The 15,890-nt window shown below is 45.3% G+C and overlaps 1 long non-coding RNA gene across 4 annotated transcripts in view; it reads right to left on the reverse strand.

Moving 5' to 3' along the window:
• The window catches only part of LOC308468663, a 49,956-nt gene extending 37,643 nt beyond the window's left edge, over window positions 1–12,313 (reverse strand). For 2 of the 4 annotated variants that reach the window (XR_013981788.1, XR_013981791.1), the window contains exons 1-3: window positions 11,972–12,313; window positions 11,310–11,422; window positions 6,123–6,320 (exon numbers count right to left, since the gene is read on the reverse strand). This is a non-coding gene — a long non-coding RNA (uncharacterized lncRNA). The remainder of the gene's footprint in view (window positions 1–6,122; window positions 6,321–11,309; window positions 11,423–11,971) is intronic. The other 2 variants (XR_013981789.1, XR_013981790.1) reach the window with 2 other exon arrangements.
• Window positions 12,314–15,890: the final 3,577 nt, after the last annotated feature.

Here is a 15,890-nt window from a genome sequence, read left to right on the forward strand (position 1 = left end):
GGCTCATGTGCACCACGTTGAGCTCCTTGGAGGAAAAGGTCGTATATAAATAAAATGAATAAATAAGAAGAACACAGGAAACTGCCTCATACCAGCTCTGACTATTGGTGCAGCTTGTGCAGTAGTCTTCCCCAACCTAGTGCCTTCAATGTGTTTTGAACTCCAATTCCCATCAGCACAGCACAGCACAGCCCAGCACAGTCAGTGGTCAGGGATGATGGGAATTATAGTCCAAGCCATTTGGTTGCAGGAGGGCTGGTATATGCACTGGCTGGCTTTTACCCTCCAAGGTTACATGCAGTGATCCTTTCCAGCCTAGGATTGAACCTGGGGACTTCTGTATGCATAGCAGGTATGTTACCCTTGAGCTACAATATGTTCCCTTTTTCTGCACTGAGTTGTGGTCCTTCCCCCATTCTTTTCCCTCCTAGTTCATGTAGCCAGTGGCAGAAGAGCTGGGTGGGTAAGATATGTGGCTCTGCTAAAATGAAACTGACAGCAAGGCTGTCTGCAACACAACTGAATTTCAAAGCCATTCTTGCCAATAATGAAATGACTCTAAAACAGAACGTAATCAGTAATTCACATTGTAAGGCAAGTCTAATTGCTATGAAGAGGGGGGCTCAAATGGGTTTTGGAAAAGGTTCCACTGATGTATTTCTCATTGAGTTTGGTGAGGTCACAAGATAATGGGACATCCATGCTCAAGTGTCATATAAATCAATCTTCAGAACATCTTCAATCTTTGTTTAATGGTAAAGGAGAGCAATGTTGCTTCCTTCAAAGCATCAGAAAACTTTGCGAGGTTTCAGTCTTTGGTTTTCTGTCTTCACCCAAAAGGAAAGTGATGTTAAACCTGGTGATAGCCTCATGAGCTGCATCCAAGGGTACTAAAGGAACCTGCGGATGTAATCTCAAAGCCTTTGTCTATCATCTTTGAGAAATCTTGGAGAATAGGTGAGGTCCCTACAGACTGGAGGTGGGCAAATGTTGTCCCCATCTTCAGAAAGGGAAAAAAGGAAGACTCAGGTAACTATTGACTGGTGAGCTGACAATGATACCACAGAGGGTCCTAGAACAGATACGGTAATTCAACAGTCAGTCTGTAAGAATTTAGAAAAGGATGCTGTGATTATGAAGACCCAGCATGGGTTTGTCAAAAATAAGTCATGCCATACCAATCTGATTTCTTTATTTAATGGAATTACAAAATTGGTGGATCAGGGAAATGCTGTGAACATAGTGTATCTTGATTTCAATAAGGCTTTTGACAAAGTCCCCCATAATATTATTGTGAGGAGGCTGGTAAAATGAAGGTTGAACGAGGTAACTGTTAGGTGGATTTGTAGCCGGTTGACTGACTGGAAAAAAGTGACAAATAGGGTGCCACAGGGTTCTGTCCTGGGCCTGCTGTTGGTCAACATCTTTATAAATGACTTGAAGGAACTGAGGGGATGCACATCAAATTTTCAGTTGACACCAAACTGGAAGGGGTAGCTAATGTCACAGAAGACAGAATCAGAATTCAAAATGACCTTAACAGATTGGAGAACTGGGTCCAAGCTAACAAAATGAATTTCAGTAGGGGCAAATGTAAGGTTCTGCACTTAGACAGGAAGAACCAGATGCACAAATATAGGATTGGGAACACCTGGCTTACTAGCAGGGCATGTGAAAGGGATCTAGGGTCTTGGTGGACCACAAACTTAACATGAGTCAACAGTGTGATGCAGCAAGGGAGAAAAGTTAACGCTATTCTAGGCTGCATCAGCAGAAATATACTGTCCAGATCAAGGGTAGTAAATCTCTGTTGCAACTGCAGTGGAAATGTTTCATGCAGGTATCCCAGAAGGAACTAGTTGGCCACTTTGAGAACAAGATGCTAGAGTAAATAGCCCTTTGTTTTGATCCAGCAGGGTTCTTCTTATGATGTTAAATTCTTACTGTATATACTACAGCAATAGAGAGTCAAGAAGACCCTCCCTGTTTGTCTAGTTGTAAGTTGTTTTAACTGATATTCATCTTGTATTTTTAAATTATGACCTGTTCTGGGACCTCATGGTGAATGCTGGTTACGGAATCTAAGAATAATAATTGTTCCCACAGTGCCCCTGACATAGTCCTGTTTGCAGCTCTGCTGTTGGCGCCTGCTATCATTGCCAGGTAAACCTTCCAATACCTAGGTGAAGGTAAAGGGACCCCTGACCATTAGGTCCAGTCGTGGCCGACTCTGGAGTTGTGGCGCTCATCTCGCTTTATTGGCCGAGAGAGCCAGCAAACAGCTTCCGGGTCATGTGGCCAGCATGACTAAGCCACTTCTGGCGAACCAGAGCAGTGCACAGAAACGCAGTTTACCTTCCCGCCGGAGCAGTACCTATTTATCTACTTGCACTTGATGTGCTTTCGAACTGCTAGGTGGGCAGGAGCAGGGTCCGAGCAACAGGAGCTCACCCCGTTGTGGGGATTCGAACCGCCGACCTTCTGATCGGCAAGTCCTAGGCTCTGTGGTTTAACCCACAGCACCACCCACCCGCGTCCCTACCAGTTGTTAAATGTAGGTTCTAGTGAGCCTGCTCTCATGGAATCATGGAATCATAGAGTATGGCTGGGGATGGGCTATGGCTCAGTAACAAAGCATACTGCTTTGCATGACAAAGCTCCCAATTCCAAGTGATGGAGTGCAGCAGGGTCAGTTGGGGTGAAGTACTACTGATTATTCCACAGCAGGGATTATGATGTCATCTCCTGGGGCGCTTTAAGACAGTCCTCTGCATAGCAAATAAATAACCATTTCCCAGAGAGAAACCCACCTAGTCATCTAAGATAAGCAGAGGAAGAGGGAGGTTGCATTAGCATGCAATGCTAAGGATAATTACATTCGATATTTTGAAAAATCCACTAAGTCTGTATATTATAATTGACCAGCCATGTCACAAGAGAGTGAGCAAATCTGTGAGTCCACCAGAACATTCCATCAGGCTAGATGTGAGCAGAGGTGGGGTGAATGAGGTAGGGAAAGCTGCCTTGGTATCAAAGCTATAACATCTGCACTGGTTTAAAAAATCATTTTTGCTGTGCAGGCTTGGAAGGCTGTGGGGGTTGTCACCACCCTGGGTTCAATTTTGTGGAATGGTCTCCACAGGGGAACATGCCTGGTGCCTTCACTGTCAGTTTTCAACCACAAGGCTTCACCCAGGCTTTTAGTTGTTAATTTGGATCACACCTTGGTATGATGGCAGTCTTTTCTATGGTGCTCATCTTTTAGGGGGCAGGGAGGCCTGCAATACTTCACTATCATCTTCTAATATTACACAGTAGCAAATCAATATTCAATGTATTTCATAGTGTGCAAGATGATAAGTTCTGCCCCAAAGAGCTTACAATCTAATATTTGACACGAACAGAGGCCATGGATGCCATGCAGTCACAGTCATCCTCCCATACTTTGCTGGGGGGCGGGGGGCTTCTACTAGCTGCTGGCATGTATGCTATGGTGTGGCAAACTTACCCGTTAATCTTTGCCTTCATTCCCAGCCAAACACACACTTGCACAAAACCAGCAATAACCTTGGGGAGATGAATGACCTTGAGAGATTGCAAATATATTGCCTGTCATCCCTTAACAGAGCTGCCTCTGGTCCAGAGCTCCTCTCTGCGTTTGCTTGGCTAAGTGCAGCCCCTGAGAATACCGCAGAGACACACGACTCATTACAAGGCACATAGAAAATGTGTGCAATCTGTGGAGAGGCAAGGATGGAGGAAGGAACACTATGACTTAAAGACCTCCCCACTGTGTGTGTCCCCCCCCCCCTTTTCTTCTTTTTGTGCATTTCTTGGAAATTTAAAAGGTCGCCAGGAGCTAATGAACCTCGGATAGCAAAGCTGTCTCCTGTTTGTTTGTCATTTTGAGTTTTTCTGGTTGATTAGGATCCAGCCTGGCAGGAAGGTATGAAATAACAAGTGCCTGGGAGTTAAGAGAGGTCACATTTTGTTTCCTGAAAAATGCTGAATTGACTGTGGAGGGGGGAATAGTTTGTCCAGAACACTAAATGGAGTTGGGGGGGGGGAGAAAGAAGAGCGAGAAAGTGCAGTAGTGCCACAGAAATAAACACACTGTTCTCTGCCTCTACCTACCCTTTAATAGATCTCTTTACTTATCATTTTTTTAGCATACCCCTTCTTCAGTAAATCTATTTCTTTCTCCCCTTCACCAGCCCCCGGTTACAGAACTCAGTGACTTTGGCACCCAAACAAAAGGGAACTATGTTAGAAAGTTGGGTTGACTCATTCGATTGGTTAGAAGGTGGGGTTGAACTGCTTAAGCATTGCAGACTACAGTATTTCTGTGTGAGAAGCTTGGCTTTATTTATTCATCTGCCATCCCTTTAACAATAAATCCTCTGGGCAACCTACAAAACGCTATTATTATTAACCGTAAAATGTCTTTAAAAAATGCAATGCAAACATAAAATTGAACACACTAAAGCACCACCAGAATAAAAACAGAAACAAACCCCAGGACAAAGTAAATGGGGTTCCCACTGTCTAAAAAGCACTCAGGCAAGTTCAGGTCCACAGTCACTCGCTCAACCAAGTGAATAGTTGTGGACAAGTACCACCTGGATGGGGAACACTGAACCAGGCAAAAGAAGTCAAGAGAGATGTGAATCAAGGCTGGCAAGGAGTGCGTCTTGAGAAGGCTGGCCACATCTGCCCCCAGAAACTAAGGTTCCCCACCTCTGCCCTAGAGTTTCCTTTACAAGATCTCTCTGCCCCCTGCCCCCTTGTAATGAGTGTTTACCTGTACTCCTGTTTCTGCCTGTTGGCCTTGTTTTGGTTTCAACTGTGTTATAATCATCATACCTCCCTTGGCCCGATACAACCTTAGTGTTCAAAAATGTTACTTTACTTGCTTTTATTACATTTCTATCCCACCTTTCTTCCAATGAACTGTAGGTGATGTGCATGGTTCTTTCCTTCCTCATTTACATGTCCTGGTATGCCCCGCAGAGGACCTTAAGGTCCATGAATAACCATAGTTTAGAGGTCCCGGGCCCTAAGGAAGTCAGACTATCCTCCACCAGGGCCAAGGCCTTTTCAGTGATGGCTCTGGCCTGGTGGAATGCTCTGTCCCATGAGACTAGGGCCCTGCAGGATTTAACCTCCTTCCAGAGGGCCTGTAAGACTGAGCTATTCCACCTGGCTTTCAATTTGAATTTAGCCTGATCTTTTATTCCCCTCTCTTCCCTTCCCCTCCCCTTTTATGAAGATTACCTGCTCTGAGACCCCACAGCTAATTCTCCCCTGGCCTCCTTGCTGGCCCAAGTAGGACTCATTCAGCCAGCTAGCCCTGGTGATTATCTAATGCTTATTAGATGGATTTCCCCTAAATTGATTTCTGAACTTTGAATTTTATTGTTATTCATGTTTTTATACAGTATTTTATGTTGCTTTTACAATTAAGTGTTTTAAATTTGCTGTTAGCCGCCCTGAGCCCAGTTTTTGAACCAGGAAAGGCAGGGTATAAATAAAAATTTATTATTATTATTTCATTCTCACAACAACCATGGGAGGTAGGACAGGCAGAGAAAGAGTGACTGGCCCAAGTGAGCTCTATAGCTGAGTGGGGATTTGAAACCCAGTCTCCCAAGATCCTAGTCCAAATTTCTAACCACTACACACACAACCCTCCACACCGCCTCTCTCTCTCTCAATCTGTTCTAACACTGCTTTTGATTGGCTCTAGTTTATCTTACAAGGTCTGGACATTCTATATGCATACTGCGAAATATCGTTTAGTTTCAGTATTATTCTAATGGCAATGGATTTTCAGGATCTGGTAACCTGTACCTGTTTCTCCCCACTCCTGGGCTATCTGCTGTGTTTGACCCTGAACTACATTATAATTCACTCCTGGATTTCTGCCATCAGTGGGGATGGATGATCTGGCTTTTCAACCACTGCTGATTGCAAAGCTCCCCAAGAACAGAGGCCAAGGCGTGTAATGAAAGCTACTGTATACAATCGTAACCGCAAGGGGCAATTTAGGCAGATAGAATACAGTTACCCAAATTACAATTTAGCCAGGGCATAAATCTTTCAGCAGTAATAATAACACTTACCCCGGCTATGCAGCTTTGCATCTTCAAAGCACAGATAGTAATTTGTGTGTCAGAGGTACTTCAGCCCCTGGAAAATTATTAACCATCAAGGAAGTTGCTCCAGCTGTGAGCTCCCCCGGTTTCAAATTTGCAAAAGTGGCTTGGGAATCTGTGCTCAGATTATTTTTCTTTGGCCAACCATTGCAGAAACCTGCAACTCTGAATGGGAAGAGTAAAAAGAAAAACAACAAGACGTGACAACCTTTCTAACCTGCCAGAGCTGAGGTTCTCATTCAGCAGGCTTTAATCCTGCCGTGGCATCCTGATGCCCTCTGGATTAGGGCACAATAAAAGACTGGAAGAATGCATTGCAGTATCCACCACTCCTCAATAAATAAATAAATAAATAAATAAATAAATAAATGACCCCTCCAAATTTGAAGGTCATGGCCCCATTGTTCCCGAAGGAGATGTTTAAAAAGCAGTATATTTCAGTAATAGGTCAGCACCATTGAAATAAGCTAAAAAACACAATAAAATAATTAAATCAGCACCACAATAAGACCTTTAAGATGAAGCAGTATGAGATGGATACTCAGATGGATAGCTCAGTTGATTAGAGTGTGGTGCTGATAACGCCAAGCAAGGCTGCAAGTTGTACTAGACCAGGCTTCCTCAACCTTGGCCCTCCAGATGTTTTTGGCCTACAACTCCCATGATCCCTAGCTAGCAGGACCAGTGGTCAGGGGTGATGGGAATTGTAGTCTCAAAACATCTGGAGGGCCGAGGTTGAGGAAGCCTGTACTAGATGATCCTCAGGGTCTGTTCAGACTCTATGATGCTATGATTCCGTGGGAGAGCTTTTAAAGGCCATATTGAAAGCGCCAAACACACAGTGGTTGGGAGGGAGCTCCACATGTGTGAGGCAACCAATTTTACAGATCTTTGAGCAGGGCCTTCATCATTCATCTGAGCCAGGGCAAGCTCATTCAGGTAAAGACTGCCTTGCAGCTATCTGCCAAGCAGACTGGGTATTCTATTTCCTGCATCTGACAACATGAGCACAGGAAGCTGCCTTATCCTGAGTCAGATCCTTGGTCCATCTAGCTTTGTATTGTCTACACTGAGTGGCAGCAGGTCTACAGGGTTTCAGGAAGCGGTTTCTCTCTCTCTCTCTACTGAGGACTCAAGATGCAACTTTCTGCATGCAGAGCAGATGCTTCACCACTGAGTGATGGTCCTTCCACATGAAGGCTTTAGTCATAATACATTTGATAGTCTGTTTACTTCAACAGACTAATATGGCTGCTCCTCTGGAAATTGGTACTGTTAGAGCAATTGCTATTATTTATTGCCCCCAGTTACCATTCTGTGTGTGAAATAACCATGCACACTTCATATTTATTGCCCTCGGTTACCTCCATGTGCAAAACAACCATGCACACTTCATATTTATTACCCTCAATTCCCATTCCAAGTGCAAATTTAGCATGCACAGAAAATATTTTGTAGGATTTGTCCTTTTTATAGTATCGCTGGATGAGCACTTTAGGAATTCAGTTTATAGTGTTTCCTTTCCTTTTTTGTATCTGGTTTCTAACTGGTTTTTAATTGTTTTTGCATTTTTATGGAATTGGAAGTTGCTTTGAGACTTTTACAAAAAGCAACAAATAAATGTAAATAATAATAATAGTTTGCTGTCCTTGATCACCTTTCCATGTGGATAACAAGCATATACAGCAGCTCATATTTATTGCCCTCTTCACAATTCCATGTACAAATTAAGAGCAAACATGTAATTTTTGCTCCCCTCGATCACCATTCCAAGTCAATAGCATAGCACCCCCCACCAGTGCCTGGTGAAGTGTGTGAGGGGTGTGGTTTGCAGGTGTACAACCCAAGGGGGTGGGGCATCCCAAGTGGGTGGGGCAAGCAGCACGGGGTGCGCCACCCAAGCAAATGCATCCCTCCCACATTTGGTTTTGGGACAGCTTCCCTCTCCCCACCAGGTGAGAAGGTGGTTTGGCATTTTGTCAGGGACTGGGAAGAGGAGGAATGGTGAAGACTGCCTCCCCAGCTTGTCCCTTCCAGGGAAGAGGAAGAGGAAGACAGTGTAGATTTACAACAGGGGGTTGAGGGAAGTCATAGCTCAGAGACAGATGAGGGGGGAAGTTGGGAAATAGTGGGAGAGGAGGAGAAGGAGGAAGCACCAGGTGGGTAACAGCTGACGGACACAGTGTCTTTAGAAAGCCTTCCAGACCCCCCTCCTAGAACACAGCAGGCCTTGAAAGTAGGAGAGCAAAGAGCTCAAAGGCAGAGGACACATAGCAGCACCCGTTCCACAAACGAGGAATTGGGAGAGATGGCAGGATGTAAATTCACTCGGGATAGCGCCATAATCTAAGAGGCTGGGTTCTATAACCTCTCTCTGTAAATACTGAATAAAAAGCGGACAGTAAGAAAAATTCCCTTGTCTTTGTACATTCCTGGGCAACCAGCCAAGATTCGCTGGCAGCATCCTGACACATTTTCTCTCCAAAATAACTTTTCTTCTTGGGTTCTTCTGCCCCACCCCTCCACTCACTCACCTGGCTCCACAGTTTGCCAGCTGCTCCAGTGCAGTTTGCCAGCCCTCCCTCCCAGGAACAACCCAAAGTTAGACCTAAACTTTTGGGAAGAGGCCAGGAAGGAAATAGGTGCCACCCAAGAGCTGCCAGCCAGCCTTGGAGGGGGAGGGGGACTTGGAGGGGCAGAGCTGACACTGTGCCTCTGTGTTGCCCCCACGCTACCTCTGCAGCTCTTGCTCCTCCAGGCTCTCCAAGAGTTACTGCGGGAGAGCCACTATGAAGGAGTGGATGCTATGTTGCAAAAGAAAACCAGAAACAAAGGAAAACATTTTTTTCAACATGCTGATCAGCTTTTCTTCCTATGGAAAAGAGGCAACTTGCAGAATGGGTGTGATGCAAAGCACAGCCACCTCTGAAGTGACCTGTGTCAGCCAGAGACATAGCTGGGGGGGGGGGCTCTAGCCAGGGTTTCTGTCCCAGGTGAAGCCTCCAGAGGGGCGCCATTGAGGCTCCCAGCCTCCCAGCATGTCTGGGCTTCAGCCGGAGAGAAAGATGAAAAAGTGAATGGTAGCCGCAAACTCCGTCCTTCTTCGCCTTTCCCCATGAAGCTGAAGAAGGCTCATCTGCAAGGAGAAGGAGAGTTGGGAAATCTGGAGAGGCTGTGTGGCTCTTCCCAATGAAGCAAAAGATAAGATCCCCTGTGGGTTTGCTACTGTATGTGAAAGAAACTCTGGAGGGACGGAGGGAGGGGTGGGAAGCTGTGGAAGAGAATCAGTTGGACTAGATGATCCTTGGGGTGATTCTATGAACACTTCAGAGCTTAGAATGTGTTTAAACAGCTAAAGTTGGGTCATTTTACAAAGTATACATGATCTACACACAGGAAAGTAAAGGGTGGGTGTGTGAGCATTTTTCCTGCCAGAGGCAGTTCCCTGACAAGTTTTGGTCAGCCTGGCTGCATTAGGATTGTAATGGAAGGGCACTTTCTACTTTAGACTTGCAAAAAGCATTTCTTCCCTTAACATGGAACCTAAAATGACTACAAAATTATCATTTCCTAAAATGAGTAATCAAACAAAAATAAAATTGAAAGGAATCTTGTTGAAGCTTACTCAGGAGTAAATTTACACGACAAAACTCCTTGAAAGGGTTTGCACAGAACCAAGAAGGTGGGTGGGTGGCATAAAGTCTCAAAGATGAAAAAAAAAATTTTTTAAGGAAACCAGAGGGTCTAGGCTGATCATATGAAAATGCAGTCTCTTAATGATCCTGTGACCAAACAAACAATTCAAAACCTGACCTTGGATAGACAATTGTTGCACATTGAAGTTCTACTTTTTACTGGAAGAGATGCTCATTTTCCCTTTGGTCATACGGTTGTAATACTTCTTAGGATTACTTTATGTTCAAATGATATATTGTCTGCTTTTTATGCTCTTTACGAATAAATGTGTTGAGGTGTGTGTGTGTGTGTGTGTGTTCATATGTATGTATGTATGTATGTGTATGTACTGTATGTACACAAACATACATCTGGGGGTGGGATGCCAAACTGGGTTTTTGACCCAGGTGACAGAAAGCCCAGTTTCACCCCTACTGGATCCTGCCCTGAAGGCTCGCTTGTCCCACAGTGTGCCTCACACTGCTTTTTCAGGCAGTGCTGGGCCTGCTGGAGGGCGACCAGGAGGGGAGGCAGTGACTGGGGTCCCCTGCAGCCCCAGTGCTGTCCAGGGTGCCCCTCCCCCTCCCATTCCTAAGCTACTCTTCCGAGTGATAACAAGTATGCACAGCTCCTATGCATTGCCTCTCCATCACCACACCAAGCTGTGTCAACTCTGTTCAATAAGTTTGCGGAAAGAGATATAATGGGGGAAAGAGACAATAAAGCCCCCTGCCCCCAGGATCTTCAGGGCTCGAATAACTTTCCTAGGCACAATTAAATGGAACACAGCACTCAGATTTAGCCTGCAGCAGAGATCCCAATGGGGGCAATGCAATCTGAACCTGCAAAGCCTAAGCTTCCCTTCACTTTCTCTTCCTTTCTTGCTCAGAGCAACAAGGGAAAGACTGAATCATTTGGTGGAAGGGAAAGAAAAAAACAAACCCAGAAACCACTGCCATCTGAACTTTAATGGCTTAGTTTCTTGTAGCTGGAGGCAGCGGTTCATATGCATTCCAAACAGTGCTTTGAAAGCAAATGTACCATTTTGGAAGCTATTCTACCTGAAAAACAATATATTTCATCTGCGTTCCCCCTGCATCCTCGCAGGGCCAAGAGAACACATCAATCTGAGGGGGGTGGCAGGTTCACACATGCAAGTGAGATGTCTGGGAAGGGAGAGAGTCAGAAGAAGGTTGATCAATCGCAGGTGCAAACCCCCACCTCCCCCCTACAATAGCTTTTACTGGAGGCCCCCAAAGCACTGGGGTTCTGAATGACTGTAGGGTGGGAAGTGATTCAGGAGGCTGAATCAAATCAGTCTTCTCTGGTTTTCTTTTCCCAAACTCTCCACACTACATGTGTAGGTTCAGCCCTGCCCAGACCTCAAACCTGGCTTCTCCTCATGGTGCTTAAGAGCCCTGCTGGATCAAGTCAAAGGAAAGCTTGCACAGAAAATGAGGCAAGATAGAGGCTGCTCACCTATTACACACATCATGCTGCAGCAAAACTTCCACAGAGCAATTTTCTGTAAGGCACGGGTGATGCATGTGCATATGTCTGGCTCCTGTTGGAGTTTTGTAAATATATTGCAGCTGTGTGCAGAAAGGAAAAAAAAACTGGTAAGACTGCTGGTTGAAAGGATAAAGAAAACCCAAGGTTTATCGTTCATGACAAACTAAGCCGTTCTGCATAAAGGCTTTATATGTGGCCAGTATGGAGTCAATAAGTGAAAACTAGCACATGCAAACAACAAATACTGACTAAAACCCCAGTGCTTTGGGGGCCTCCAGTGAAAGTTATGGTAGGGGGGAGGTGGGGGTTTGCACTTGCGATTGATCAGCCTTCTTCTGACTATCTCCCTTTCTCCAAGCAGTGGCACCATCTGGGGGGGGCAAGGCAGTGTCCCCCAAAAAAATTTCAAAGAGGGGGTCAGGCCTGTTATGTATAGGAAAATAAATTTTGATGATATGCGAAGAAGCAGAGTAGCTTACAGCTAGGAAGCTAAGTAATTCTTCTAGGTGATTGATAGCTTCTTTGTAAAGACTATACAATGTCCAGACTCTTTGTATTCAGATAAACTTTACTTTCATAAACATATAAATGATAACAATATATTTATTCAAACATGGGTATGTTCTCACTTGTAGATGGAAGTCTTCTTCCTTAGACTTATAAATAAAAGCTGTGGTGAGACTTGCACCAGAGTTTTACCTCACTCAGGCCTTACAGCTTCTTATAAGAAGTTTTTACTTTCACCTCAGCAATATTTTATCTGTTCCTTACAGAGAGCTCCTGCACAGGTTTCTCCCAATTAATGTTTAGGGATCTTCCTCTGTATGTTTCACTTCAGACAGATCACACTAAAACAACACTGCCCTCAGCAGTGGGAAGCCTCTCAGCAGCCATTCTCTCTCTCTCTCTCTCTCTCTCTCTCTCTCTCTCTCTCTCTCTCTCTCACACACACACACACACACACACACACACACAGAGGACAGAGAGCAATTAAAAACAACAGTTACTGGAATAACAGTCACAACAGAATGGAATGTGTGTCTCATGTGACTCAGTCAGCCAATCACAGAGAGCTACTGCCAGAGGGGGGAGGGAACCCATGTTGAAAGTACATAGTAATTTAACACAAGTAAACATTCAAATTTCAGGAAATTCAATCATTATCCTTAACAGGGTCCCTTCAATATTCTGCAGCCTGCTTTGGGCCCCCTTGGGCTTTCCTGTGGCTGCGAATGGGGTCTGTCAGGCAGAAGGCCGCACCAGCCTCCTCAGCATCAGGAGACGTGCCTGATGTCACACATTACTTGTGTGCACCAGGTCCCATCAATTGTGAGGGCAACTTGGTGCCTGTGCCAGGAAGGAGATTCAGGGTTGCCACTAATGAGCCCTGTTAGCTACACGTAGGGCTGCTCAGGAGAAGGGGGAAGTACATGGCAGCATCTCCCAGATCAGGGCCTGGTTGAAAGCCAGTAAGTGGTGGAGCCTCCAGCTGCTATATAAGCTCCCAGTTTGGGCTGCTTCATCGCTGATGCAACAGCTCTCTTGCAAACTTTAGCCTGCCAGAAAAGAGAACAGGGTTTATCCTTGGCACAAGCTGATATCTACCATTAGGGCAGGACTTTGAGGCAGTAACCCAGGTCCAGGATCAGCAAGAGCCTGCCACCACCCCCTGCATATAAAGGAGCAGATAAATGTAAGACAATTAACACTGTTGTCTGTGGGTATTCATTTGCCTCCATCTTATAACAGAAGTTTTTGAGTCCCACCCTAGAACCATAGAATTGTAGAGTTGGAAGGGACCCAGGGGTCATCTAGTACAACCCCCTGCAATTCAGGAATTTCAACTAAAGCATCCATGGCAGATGACATCCATTACAGATGATCAAGTCTCTGTAGGAGACTTGGATGAATTTCCCTCTCATTCATTTTTCCAATAAGGAATTCATCCTCTAACTGGTCACCCAAGTACCAGGAACAATGTATTGGGGAGAGTGTCAGAATGGCAATGATACTGAGCATGTTCTTGGGCATAGAGACATAGCCACCTTATGCTGTCAGAGCATTGGTCCATCTAATGCTGGTTTTAGATGGAACTTTGGTCTGGTCCCTCAAGCTCCCACTTAGGTACTACCCATGATTGTTATGTTCTGCCTGCACTGTCAGAGGCAGTACATCCGTGAATGCCTGTTTCAAGTGGAATGCTGTTGAACTAAGGCTCTGCTTTGTGGCTTCCCATAGGCATCTGACTGGCCACTGCAAGAACAGGAAGTTGAGGGGGTGGGTGGCTCTGCTTATATTCCTTTCTGTTCTAGTGGCCAGTCATACAGCTCCAACACTGTTTTTGCAGTGTGGTATCAAGGCCAGCTGTCAGGGTGCCAGTCAGAGGTTTTTGCCAGAAACTGGACCTCAGGTCTTGTCTATGCAGGGTAGGTGCTATCCAACTGAGCAACAAGCCCTCCAAGAACAAGTTGAAATATATGCTTTGTATTGTTTGAGGAAGGGAGTGTGTGAGAAGGGATGGACAGTCAAATAGCCAGTCCTTTGAGGGGGTGAGACGTCAGCTGCATAAGCATAATGGCTCCGTGGTGTTGCCCTGGCAACTGTAGCCTCCAAGACGATGCAATCAAATTTGGGGAAGAATGAAATGAGAAATGACAGAGGGGACGGGAAACAGAGATATAGCGCATGCAGGCTGCCACAGAACAGATTCAGGCAGCAAGACATTATTCCAAGCAATTACACTAAGCATCATCTTGTATTTGCCAGCTAATTACAGAATATTATTTGGAGCCCACTGTCCATCCGTGCCAGCCGCCCCTTGCTCTCTGGGCTTCGTCAAAGCCTAAGGAATGACATTCTCATTAACCTGACTGTGTTTGATCTGTTGCTACATCTCCACTTGGCACAAGACCAACTAGAACCGAGCTGTCCCCTTTGTAACACATCACCACATCCTCTGCTGGTTCTTCTCCTGCTACCCCCTTCTTCCTAGTGTACAATTTGTACAAAGAAAGGGCCTGGTGTTTGGGGGGAATCACACCCTTTAGAGCTGAAATCTCTTCCCTCAAATTAAAAATATTCAGGGAGCTGGGTGGGGTCACCCAGTGATGTGGTCCTCAGTACATGCACAGGAGCCATCTTTAATATTAATTCCCTCAATCCAATGCTGAACAGAAGCACTGGAAAGATACCTCAGAGAGGAACCCCATAGAATCCATATTAAGACTTGCCTGTTTCTCTGTACATGCATGTATGTGCAAACTCCACATGTAGCTGGCTGCTGGAAATGGGCTTGACTTCTCTCCTGACCCTCTGCTCTCACAGTGTGGATTCACTGGGTTAAGAATCAGAGTGCACACATCTGACATTAGAAATGTTAGAGCCCTGGTGGATCAGACATGCTCTCCAGATACCTATGGGGAACCCAGAAGCAGAACCTGAGTGCAACAGCAAATCTCCCCCCTTGTGATTCCCAGAAACTAGTACAGTCATACATTGGTTCTCAACAGGGCATAAGCATATCTGGTGCCGTGGTGCAAAGCTCCCTCAGGTGCCCCCCTCCCCATTTCCCAGAGTTGTCCACCTTTTTTTAGGGAGAGCAGCACTGCCAGAGGGGCTGGAAGAGGCAGGCAGCGGCTGGAGGGCAGCTCCTCCAGCGGGGAAGAAGTGGAGGCTGGACGTGGTGCCTCCCAGCTCAGCTGACCGCTTCATGCCATGGTGGCCATGGCAGATGGAGGCTCCGGCTGCAGCGCTGCTTCAGCACGGCATGGAGGAGGCGAGCAAGGGTGGCAAGTTGATGCTGGAAGGTGCCACGTCCAGCCTCCACCTCTTCCCTGGCGCCCTCCAGAACTTGGCACCCTGACACCCTGCGCCACTAGCCTCTATGGGTAAGTTACCCCTGGTTCTCAAACACCTTGGTACTCGTCCATTTTGACTCCTAAATGCCGCACACTCGGAAGTGAGTGTTCCGGTTTGCAAACATTCTTTGGAAGCCAAATACCCGACGCAGCTTCTGTGACTTCCGATTGAGTGCAGGAAGCTCCTGCAGCCAATCGGAAGCAGCGCCTTGGTTTCTGAATGTTTCCGGAAGTCGAATGGACTTCCGGAACGGATTCCGTTCGAGAACCAAGGTACGACTGTATTCATATTTTTTTCCCTTTTTTATTGATTTTCCACATTTATAAAAAATATAACATAAAAAACACACACAAAAGAAAACACATTACAATACTAAAAAGAAAAAGAAACAAAAATATAAACACATGTTACTTGAAAACCCAATTTGTCTTTCATTGTTAACTGTCTTCCCCGAATTCTCCCAATTGAATTTCATTGTATCACCTTGTAACAGCTCTCCAAAATCATCTTTCTAATAAAATTAACTCCTTCAATTTACTATCTTCTCTTTTCTTAATAATCTAATTCCATATTTCTTTACAATTCATTCTTATTCTAATTCTAAGCCTATTTGATACTTTCAAGTGTCTTCTAATTATCTTATGTTACAATATTTGGCTAAATAATCTTTAAATTTCTTCCAATCTTCTT

The sequence above is a fragment of the Podarcis pityusensis genome (genome assembly GCF_964106645.2).
Source record: "Podarcis pityusensis genome assembly, chromosome: Z".
NCBI classification, from domain to species: Eukaryota; Metazoa; Chordata; class Lepidosauria; order Squamata; family Lacertidae; genus Podarcis; species Podarcis pityusensis.